This window comes from Parasteatoda tepidariorum, chromosome 6 (genome assembly GCF_982258835.1).
Source record: "Parasteatoda tepidariorum strain Cologne lab strain chromosome 6, Ptep-v5.0, whole genome shotgun sequence".
NCBI classification, from domain to species: domain Eukaryota; kingdom Metazoa; phylum Arthropoda; class Arachnida; order Araneae; family Theridiidae; genus Parasteatoda; species Parasteatoda tepidariorum.
Genome location: NC_141760.1, coordinates 77,487,261 through 77,499,811, shown reverse-complemented (window position 1 = coordinate 77,499,811; position 12,551 = coordinate 77,487,261). Strand labels below are relative to the sequence as shown.

Genomic DNA, 12,551 nt, shown 5'->3' with positions numbered 1-12,551 from the left:
AATACTTATTTTATCGTTCGATTGGCTCTTTCTTTTGCACTAACCCCAGACTCATTTGAATTCATAAATTAGAATATAAATTTTCCAGTTCAAAAGTTTTATACCAAATAAAGTATTTAGTCCTTAAAAGAGGAAAACTAATGAAATTAAGTTGAATAAAAAATAAAAATTACGTTTCGTGGGAAATGTTTCCTTCTTGTTTTATCTATTATTTATTTCCATCTTATTTTTAGTTCTACTTGCTTCCATTATTTTTTTTTATGGTAAATCGATTTTCTAATTCGGAATAAGCAACTTGTAACTTTGGTTAAAAGAGAATGCTTCATTAATTATTTCTAATTCCTTTTTTACTAAGTACGCAGAAGATTTGGTAGAATTTCAAACTAATTTACGTATTTTTTATTTACATGTGGGGAGTAATTTTTACTTACACTTAAAGTCTTTTATGCTCGATTTCTAATTTTTTTATATGTTTAATTAAAAACCATACGCATAACTAAGAATTTTATAACAATGCTAATGCCTCCTAACTATTAATATATTTTATTCGCATTTATTTTTTACAAATATTAGTTTAGCAATAACTGAAACAACTCAAAATCTCATTTATTTTTCAGAAAGTTGCTTATTTGTATAGTCGCATATTGTGACGTTAATGCATTTAAAAATGTTTCTGCGGCATTATATTACAAAAAATAATAATTTCGTTAATATATAAAACAAATTGGGAGGTTTTATTTGGAATATCTTAATTTAGTTTCAGATGTAATACGTGTAACTGCCATTAGAAAATAAATAAAATATAATTTTAAATTAAGCCTTTTAAAGGATTTTAAAAAATTCTTTACCTTGTTCCAAACTGCACAGTGAAGTTAAATACAACTGTAAAGAATTTGATTCTCGAATTTCGCACACCTCATTAATGTAATATATGCTAGAATTCGATATTTAACATTGGTATTTTTGTATATTTACCAATTTAAAGATTTTCCTTCTGATCTAAGAGTTTTATATCTAATAAATAGATGACATCACGATTGTTCGATCCATGTGTCACAGTAAAGTGACTAAAGTGCGTTTGAAATACGTATATTTTCATAGTGAAAAGTTATTTAAAGGAAATTGGCAGGAGCTGCTGTGAAATTAATAATTAGCAACTGTTAAATGAAACAACAATTTTGTGACTGTCTGAAACGCTTTGTACATTAATATTGCATAACTCATAAATGTTAATGTTTTGTTTTATGTTCAGCATTGCATGAGATTATTTGCAATGGAAAGGAAAGTCGGTATCACAAACGAAACCGTATACAAATAGAATTAATAAAAAAAAAGTTATTTGATATTAATAAGAATATTTCTCAAAACATTTATTGTTTCGTAAACTTTGTTACAATTATTAAAATGTGTATTACATTTTTTCAATTTTGTTTAAGAGTTTGTTTAATTAGAAAACCAAATTTTTTTATTGCAACATTTTAGCACTAAAATAGTTTAAATATTTCATTGATAATATGATGATTAATAAAAAAAGTATCACAAAAATACTTTTTTTTTAACCAATTTTAAGAGATATTTAGATGGATAAAATAAATAATTTAATTGATAACTATAATTTTGATATGATAACTAAGAGCTAAAATCTACAGATTTTTTAAAACTTTTTTTAAATGTATTGATTCTATATTGGTCACTACACTTATTTGCTTATTTTTAAGCATGCCTTACATTTAATAATTTTTCAAATAATAATAAAAAAAGAAACAAACTGATACCTATAATAAAAACTAATAAGACATTATTTTTTTAACTTATCTATTGATTTGTTTTCTAATTTATAAATTAATTAATTTATTTTTCTAATAAAATAAATAAATCGATAGCTTTAAATTTTATATGAGAACTGTCACTACGATTTATTAAGTTTAATAAATTATGCTATTTTATCAAAAATCGAACAGTGAGTATTTTTTATTAAGAAAAGTTGTTCTGATCTCTATTTTCAATAACTTCCATACTGTTTCTCTGCCTTATTCAGTTCGGATAATGAAGTTGAGAATTTCAAGAATGTTGTAGAGATAAGAAGCTTGTTTTATAAATACTTCTAAGATTAGATAAAACAAATTTACTTGGAATTCTGACAATTTATCTTTTTATCCGTTTTGATAAATCAAATTCATCAGTACCTCCTTAAACTTAAGACGAAGAATTTAGTGAATGCTAAATAAAATGTATTTTGTTAACACTGTAATTGTATTTCAATATCAATTGATCAATATATTTTTATAAAATATATATTTTAATTAAAGTCATAAAAGACATTTTAATGTCATAAAGTCATTTTAATTTAAGTCATTAATGTCGTGATGAGATATGAGATCAGCCATCAGTCAGCAGTGTCATCTGTTGACGAACCCGAAAACTAATTTTAAAGTTTAGTGAGAAATAAACCTTAATTTCTGAAGCAGAATTCAACTATCTGAAAGGAAATTATTTTTGTCATATTATTTTATTCTTCGGTTCTTTTATAACTTGAATTGAAGTACTGTCATCGAAGACTAACTTCAATTATCCAACTGAAAAAGAAAAAAAAATTAATAAAACGAAATGTAACGAAATTAATCTGAAAAGGAAATGATATAAATATGACATTAAGTACATATGAAATGAAATTAGTTTGAGATGGAATGAATATGAAATAAATGAATAAGAAGTGAAATTAATGTAAAATTAAGTTAAAATATAATATGATGTATGAAAAAAGCGTAAATAAACCTAATTTAAACATGAAGATTAGTACTTTTTTATTATTTTGATCGTCCAATTTCTTTTTTTATCAAGCCATTATGATTTCGTTTAATATCTGTCAGCATTTTTCATCCTGTGACTAAAGTATTTTTTTTTACTCAAAAGGCAATGTATTTATTTAAACCACCTGTGTGGACCACATTAAAATATATATTTTTTTCTATATATAACAAACCGTTCTTGATAAATAATGTCGAAAGCTCTTTAACTTATTACTTGTTACTAAAAATACAATCAGAATGCAATTAAAATGCCATTTTCAGTAGTTTGTTTTTAAATTTTCTCTGAGCACGTTCTTTAATGTTTTGGATTTTGAAAGATTTAATAAAAAATATCACGAAAAAGAATCATTATTCTAAAGTTTGCGTGTCAAAAGAAATATGCTTTTTGAAAAGCGTTAAATAACTTTTGCACGGGAAAATATTATATTTTAAATAAAGTTTGCATAAAATTGAGAATGAAATATTTAAAATTTTGTTATTAATAATCTATTAATAAATTATTATTAATTAAAGGCCTTAATCAGATCTTATCTCTCTTTTGAAATTTTTTTTTCAAAATAATTCTTGGACTTTTAATCGAAATGCAAGTGAATAATTTTTTTGCAATGTAGAAAATATAAAATATAGACGCTATACAGAGACGTTATGAAACATTCGGAAGTCATAAAATATTATAAAATTTTCTTTTATTTGTCATACCTTTATTTTTAAAGGAGTATCAAAACGAAGGAAAATAAAAAAAAAAAACAATATTTATTTTACAGGAAAACTTTTATTTTTCCAATAAAATAATATAATTTATACACGCTTTCAGAAAAATTAATGAATTAAACTAGTTATAAAAAACATTTTAATCTAATTTTTTATGCAATTTTTAACATTTCAGAAATGCAAAAGAGTAAAGATTTCTGGATAATGCATATCATCTTGCAAAATAACTTTTGCGAAATTCTAAAGAAAAAAAAATCAGTGCACTTCAATTTTTTTTATCCAACTTCTTATTTATATATATATATATATATATATATATATATATATATATATATATATATATATATATATATATATATATATATATATATATATATATATATATATATATATATATATAATAATCGACCTAGTCGAAAATATAATTCTGAAAAACCGAAAAACGAAGTTATTTTCATAACTTGCAGGACTAAAGATATTCACTTCCAGTTTTTTTTATATTTCTCATCTTAGGGAGAGATTTTTACATTTTTAATCTACTTTTGTTATTAGGGTCCTTGAATATCCTTATTAAACATGTTAGCATGAATGAATTTAGATGTTAAGCAATACTTGTTGATTAAATAATTAATTTATAAATCGTTTTTAATTAGTTTAATATATAATTTATTATCGATATTTAGTATACATTTAATATAATATTATTATTTCTGTTTAATAATATATGGCTAAAGCATATTTAATCTGGAACTTTTTAATTATTTTTTTTAATTATTATTTTTTACAGTTAAAAACGTAAACAAAATATTAATTCATACATTGTTATTAATTTGTTTAATGAGTGCAAAAATTAAGTTCTCAATTAATTTTTAAAGGTTTAGTTTATACTATACAAATCGCACTAAATGAAAGAGCTGAATTTTGAAATATTAAAAAGACCTATAATTTTTATTTAAAAAAAAAATGATTGTTTATAAATTAGTGATAGTTAAGATTAATTGTTTAAATTAACTATCTTTTAATAGATAACTTATAAATAATAAATAAAACATCAACAATCGTAAAAATTTACCTAAATATAAATAAATCAAAAATAAACTATCAATATATCAGGAATGGTATTCAGACATTGGTTTCTGATCAGACTTTGGTGAGCCTAGAATGGTTTTTTAACCTTGACGATATCGTTCTTAATAGGTTTCATAAATATTTTGACAAAATTTTTAAAGCGATGAAGCGATGAGATAATGTTTAAAATAGTTTTAATTTATATAATTAACATTATATGCTTACATGCGAGTAAATCTCACGAATTAACTTAAGATAAACTCACATAACTCTGTACACCTTACCACTAACTTACTTAAACTGTAATTGCTTGGTTCTAGGCATAAGGCTAAGCGAGAATACCCTTACCAGAAAGGCACTGTTGAATCGCGCCTAAGCATCTATTCCCTACAGATTAACTAAAGGCGCCTTCGGAAGATTTAACTTAGCTCCCACATTAAATTCCTCTAAATTGCTCTGAGCTGCACTCAAAGCCCAGGTGGAAGCTCTTTAACCCTGGCTAAATTACTATTCTGATTGAAGTGCTAGCACCGTATTTGTAAATTCTATGAGTTATAAGTACATTATTTATGATATAATGTAGTCAAAGGTATTCAATAATATCGCAATTAAAAGGCTACTACCTGAATTGATTTTGAAAACACTTCTGAGTAATAGGATTGAACATTGAATCCTGCAGAGTATACTTTGTTAAGATATTTCGTACTATAAGATTTATCTTCGAGTAATTAAATAGTGTAATGAAATTAAATTAAATATTTAGAATTTTTATCACATGCACGTGTTTATTAATAGTTTTGAATGTTATCGCATTGTTCAGTAAAATGTAAGAAAGAGAAAACTACATAAAATTAACTCTTTTATTGCGTAGTTGTGCAGAAAAGGTTTTTCTTTTCTTAAAATATTTAAGATTTGGAAAATGGAAAAATGGCGTAATCATAAAATGAAAAAATAACAAAAGTTGATGAAATAAGATTTTGTGCACTATTTGAAAACCATTATTACATGGAGAAAATAAAGAAGAAATTAGGAAAAAAACTGTTTTACAGTGGTTTATTGCTTAAGAGAATATCGTAATATTGAAAAGAGAATATATATATATATATATATATATATATATATATATATATATATATATATATATATATATATATATATATATATATATATATATATATATATATATATATATATATTTTCTCTTAATTTTGTAGTGAATCGTGTTTGGCATCTAATGAAAAAAAATTCGATTTGTATATCGTAAAAATTTCAAAAGTTTCAGGCAATTTTCTAAGCAGTTTTTTTTTATTTTTTACTTTTAAAAAGAAAAAAATAATAAGGGGTTTTCGACACATCTTTTTTGTATCATAAGACAAAATTAAATAAAAAATGATAATACCTTGTAATAAATGTTTTTATACTGAAATATGATTGCATAAGGAATGAAAACATGTGAAAGAAAAAATGCTTTTTAGGAGGATAATCCCAAACAGTGCCGTTGTCATTTTTAATGTATCTTGTTTAATAGTACAAATTGAAAGTTGCGAAAAATCCCTTATCATCTTTAGTTTCTTTTAAAGAAGTAAAATAACTACTTAGAAAATTGCTTGAAACTTCTTAAATTTTTAAAATTATAAAATCGGACATTCTTTATGAGCTGCAAAATACGATTCTCTGCAAAATGCAGAAAAAAAAGTACTATTTTTTCCATGCATGTGAAGAACTATTTTTAATTGCTCATATCTTAAGAATATCAATAATTTTGTTAATAACTTTTAATTGCTACAAGAGTTTTGCTTAATTTTGTTGAATATAACTAAATTTTGAGCAAAAAAAACTTAGAACAAAAAAATTAGTTTTTTAATATAAATGCCCATTGATCCATAAATAGTTGAAATTTTGTGCGATAATCGCACATAATAACTGAAATAATTGTTACTAATTGCTAATTAGTTTCCTTAGATTTTAATACAGGGTGTTCAAAAACGCAATTTTCTATTTATAATTTATTGTAGGTTCCTTAAACCTCTAAAAACTTTATTGAGAAGTATCGTATAATCTAAACTTTTCTAAATTTGCATAATAATTTTTTGAGAAGGATCAATCCGATCCGATCCCTTACAATTTAATCCGATGCCCCTTGCGATTTTGATCTCTTCCGTTAGAGAGAGTATTAATATAGTATTTGTTTTTATTAAATTACTCCATATATCGATATCCGAACTCTGAAATGCATGATTCTCAAGGATATAGCGTTATACGACGCAATCTTAAATACGTTTAGCTTAAAAATTTTTTTTACCGATTTTAACATTTGTATACTGAAGCGCTTACCACAGATGCAGTATTTTTAAATTGTTAGTTCAATAGGAATTTGGGGTCTCTTTATTAAATTAAAATTTGACACGTGTTACTTAACAGGACTTGCTTTGTTTGTAACTATTTTTTTTTATTATTTTACCTTTTAATAACGAAGCAAAATTATATCTGAAAATAATACAGATCTGAAAATAAAAATAGATCCGAGATATGATTTATAAATTAGATAAATAATGGTAATTTTGCCTGAATTATTCAAGAAAAAGCGACACTTCCAATTAAAAACCCAGGTTCAGATCAAACGGTGGCTGAGCAATTCTTATACTGCTTTCTTGTTGTACTGACGTGAGTGTCAATACAAAATATTCCTAGTGGTAGGCAGATCATGGGCTAGACTGAACTTGCTAATAGATTAACCCCTTCCTTCTAGCCCCCGTGAAAATGATGGGGTGAGGTTTCGCCCTCTATTTCTCGCTCCCGTGAAATTTCCGGGCTGGAGTGTTCAGCAGAAGCGTGCCAATAGGAATAAAACTAATTCATTTCTTTTGCCCGGAAAACATTTTATTTCTACTTTCACACACCAGATGGCAGAACCAGGATATTTTTAAGGTAACTGTAGATAGTTAGTTTATTTTAAACTATATGTCAGCTCTAATGAAATATGTGTATTGGGCAAAATAGGCACTTTTACGACCGTTTCCTGAAACCTATCGTTACTATTAAGTTACTATTACGTTGGAGAGTTTTGTGGTTTCCCTATCAATGTACCACAAATATTGGTTAGCTTTAATACGTAGGCAAGTTCTTGCAATACTTGATCCAAAAGGTCTTTTAATTGCTAGGTAAATTTCAAGCTGAATGTTACAGTGCTCAATATTATAACCAAACGTTGAAAACTTTGAACCGATGTATGAAAAGTCCATCATACATAGAAAATTTAAGGCTGGAGAAAAATATAGTAATTTAGAATATTTTTGATGGAGATGCCAGGTTCACAGTCACTTGTTTTTCAATCTTGCCTTCCATCCTTATACTTCTTACGTGTTCCTTTTTTTATATAACATCACTTTCTCAATGGATTTATGTACGGAAAATAAATAAAAAATGACATTAAACTCAAAAGAAAAATGACGGCCGCCAATGAATTGAACAAGTCTAAGCACCAGAAAATATTTTAGTAATTTAGCTCTTGAGAAACTGCACATTTCTATTTATCTAAAAAGTCTGATGGGGAGAGCGCTACTCTTCTCAAATTGTTTGTGAGTACATCAATTAGACATTTAGTATATGAAAATATAACCATGATTAATTTAATAAAAAAAATATATTAGAGGCTCTAACTTCAAAATCCTGTGGTATTTTATTTGGTTTGGTTAACGAAAATATTTGATTTAAGCGAAAATATTTGATAGTCATTTTTACTTTACTGACTTTAAACCATTGTGATTTATTCTACAAATAATTACTGAAGACTAGTTTGAATGCGCTCGTTTTTTTTATTAAAACTATAGTACCTTATACCTTTGGGTAACTTATATCCGATCCTATCTGGAGTTAAGAGAAACCTACAAAAATATCTTAGGGGTCACTCAGCCCCTTTCCGTCATTCAAGGCATACGGTTCTACATCTACGTTTCTAAAAGACTGACACTTGGAAGATTGAAAATGCGCTTATGTTGCATCAAATAATGGAAATTAAGAAATTCTCATTACTTTTGGTAAATTAATATCTTTTTTTAAATTATGGAGCAGGGAAAAAAACGAGAGGTTTCCAAAAGGCCCCATCCTTAATAATTCAGCAAACAATGTGCAGAAAACTGGTAGTTACTCATGGGATTTATATTCTTTATACTAAGAGTGAATTCAGAGAATATTTGATTAATACAAAGACAACGTCTAGTTGCTCTTATTCCATCGACCCTTCCTTATTGTTAGTCTAACCATGGGGGCTTTCGAGGTTTTCTTCTCTGTGTAACGTAAATGCGAGCTGCCTCCACTAAAGTAAATTTCACCTATACTTGAGCAAGGAATTCCCCCGTCTCCGGTATTTAGTTCAAAATTACAAGGATATGGAGTTAAACTTTGATTGTAGAAAACTCAAAATTGGATCGGCTGTTCGTGACAGTTATGAATTTAAAAAAATTAAAAAAAATTATAAAAAATATATTAAGTAACAGAAAATTTTGAACAATGTATGCAAAATTTTTCTGAATTCAAAAATAAATAATGACAGTTACTTAATTTTCTCTTGGCAAGATATCGAGGAAATTTTTCCAAGTAAACAAAAGAAATATTCGAAAATATCCTATGATTACTGGTCTGCTACTTTTCCAGACTTTCCGATTCAAAATATAGATCTTTAAGTTTTCCAAAATATTGTGTACTAGTTCTTTCAGAAAGACCATAATTATACCGAGTTACATTCCCAGATCCCAACAGGAACACGGGGTATTGTGGCATAAGAACGACTGCGAATAAATATGGCTATAAAAGTATGAAAGTTCCTTTCTTGAGCTTGTTCTTACTATTCCTGTCTTTTAGAATAAAAAAAAAGTATAGCCTCTCATCTTCAAAAAAGACGCGTTTTTTATTTCGTCCATACTTTCCTCTTCTATATGTTCAGAAGTTGAGAAAGAGACCAATCATTGAGTCCTTGTAACAGAGAGAGATATACCCGAGTCGTGGTCCCGCCGCTCTTCAATCCCGCTCTCCATCCTCATTTTTCTTATCCCCGTACCCCTTTTCTTGCTTTTTTCCCGATCTTTTTCTCTTCAACCATCTTCTCAAGATATATACTTTTTTATTTCTTAGTCTGCCGGTTTCATTCGATTCCTGGTTTGAACAGGGTTCAGCAGAACTCCTCCCCTCTATCAGCAAGGAGAATCTTCTACAATCACATGTTCCCATCTTGCAATAGCACCCGAGTACTCCTAGTAGGAGATATCTGCTTTTTCTCCTACTCTTTTCTCCTCCTTCTTTTTATAGATATATTACGTGTATTTATTTTCCTTCTCTCCCTATTCACAATCTTTTATTTTATTTCCGTTTTTTTCTTACCACTTTTTATTCCCCTTCAACGGTTTTCAAGTAAAAAGCGGATTTATCCTGGAATAGGGTTGATGGTACGAAATAAGGAAGAAAAAAAAGCCATGCTTATCCAATAGTCTATTTAAGAAGTGGGGAAGTTGTCCGATGTTGGAAGAAAAGGAGGCCGGACGGACAGAAGCATCGTCATAAAAGTGAGATGCAGCTATCGAATTCCGAAGACACAGCACGCTTCAATTTAAGAATCTTTTCACCCTGAATGCGTGTGAAATACTTCGAGGAACGACGAATGAAGTGCAAGAAATTAAACCAATAAAAAAAGGAACTGGATATCAAATCTCTTTTTATTTCGAGTTTTATCTAGCGTTTGAAGAAGTTTAACAAATGTTTTTGAATTTGTGAGGATGCGACGGATGGCCTATAAATTAATGATGGGTAATTAGTTTAGTGAATTGTTTCATAACGAACTATTCTTTCATATTACGTAATTAAACTTTAATTAAAAGCTACTACTCAAAGGATAAAATTTGGAAAACTGCAGAGATGTAAACAAATTTATTACTTAAAAATCGAAGGACGCATCTTAAAATTATAATTACATGGTTGGAAACAGTTTTTCACAATTTATTTCGAAAAAAAAGTTATTTTACCCTGCAAGAACCTGTCAACAAGAGTTAATGGGCAAGGTGGAGAGATAGTTAATAATTATCGTATGTAAAAATTTATTTATTGGCATTAATTTATTGAAAAAAATAAGTTTTATTGACATTTGCTAGTGAAATATTCGAGGTTCAAATTCCTATCTGCAACTTTTCTTTCATTTTAATATTCAATATTGACAAATATTTATAAAATATATCGTGTGTGTGCCAAAACCATATATTCAGCCATATATTCACCATACATTCAAAATAAATTCAGCGCGTGATATTCCAAATAGGGCAAAAGCCCCACATAGGGCCCCAGTGTTTAACCCTTAAGTATGTCTAGTACTTATTTTATCGATCCACTGAAGGGATAAAAGGCAGAGTCAACTTTGTCCGTTCCGACGACACTACCTCGGATCTGTGGCAGAGAGTGCGAAACGCCAATACTTAGCCATGGGGTATCAGAGATTTTGTCACCACTGGATTTAATTTGATCAAAATAATGAACTCTGATGTAAATAGTAGTGCAATATAATAGCAAATATTATCAAATTCAATATTCAAAATTATATAAATATTGTCAAATTTAATATTTCCACATATCATCGAAATTAATTGACTAAGCAATATTTTTTGTAACCATGCGAACGTGTTAATTGTAATTGAAAGCTGTAAATTTTATTATTACAATCGAAATCCGATATTGATAAAACTGTATAATTTTTTTTAGAATATTACTGATTCAGAAATAATTGAATATATACAAATTATGCATACTTGAATATGAGGAAAATATTAACAAATGTAAACGAATGAAATAAAAGCAATGCCTTGACTTGATTTTAATCAGAATTTAAATATTGTAAAATATGCACTCAGTTATGATGAATATGTTTAACATTTATGAAATCGGAACTAATATTAATAATACGATAACGTAACAAATATTTTTGTTATTGATTGGAATTTACTCTAATATAATATCTCCGGTGATCTTCAGAGCAAGAAAAACCTACACGTGAAGTGGCTCACCAGCCATTATAAATTTAATTCATTACACAACAAGATTATTTTGAATAAGTGTTGTTACTGTTATTTAAATGTTCGTTTCAGGAATATTTTATTTCAGTTATTTTATAAACGGAAATAATTTAGTTAAATTTGCTAGAAAGGTTAAAGAAAATAACGACTGTTAGAAGAATCTAAAATGTATTGTTGTACTCGTTCTAGTGAGTTAAATCGTAATTTTTGCTACATTTGCTTGGAATTAAATCAGTGCACTTTTATTGTTTTATGTAGAGGTATTTGAGTCTCTAAAACAACTTCTAATGAAACTTCTGAAGCATTCAATAAGAAAATTAATTTAAAGAAGTTTCATAAAAATAAGGTATAAATACAATTATTTTCAAGCAAAATCGTAACAGCTTTCAACAGCTTCTTATAAACATTTTAGTTTTTTTTAGATGTATTTTAAGCGCGTTTCAAAAAAAATATTTTTAAATATAAAGCTTAATAAGCATCTGTTTTTTATAATAGTTTTAAATCAGGAAATCAACAATTATCCAACTGAATGCGTTCATGCTTTTAAAAATTATTTCCTTTCCATACAACATTACACTCAGCGATATATATTTCAAGTTCATTTCTACTTATTTTTTTAAAACGAAATATATTATACAAATATTTAAAAAATAAAAACTCATTTAGAATAGTAAGGGGAAATGTTTCATTAAATAGTATTCGTTTCTCGAATTATCGTTATTTGTTTTGGAAAGCTTTTTTTTACTTATTTTTTATCATTTTTTCATTAAAAACAATAGGTAAGAAAACGATATCAAATAAGGACATAAATACTTTTAAAAGTTTACATGAATACCATAAAAATAAACGAATAAGAAAAATAAAAAATAAAAACTTGATAATTTTGTTCTGAACAAAACAACTTTAAAGA

At 26.9% G+C, this 12,551-nt stretch overlaps 1 protein-coding gene across 1 annotated transcript in view; it reads left to right on the top strand.

The window, feature by feature from the left end:
- The window catches only part of LOC107452480 (lachesin), a 180,624-nt gene that overhangs the window by 8,838 nt on the left and 159,235 nt on the right, over positions 1 to 12,551 (top strand). The gene's annotated exons all lie outside the window — the stretch shown is intronic.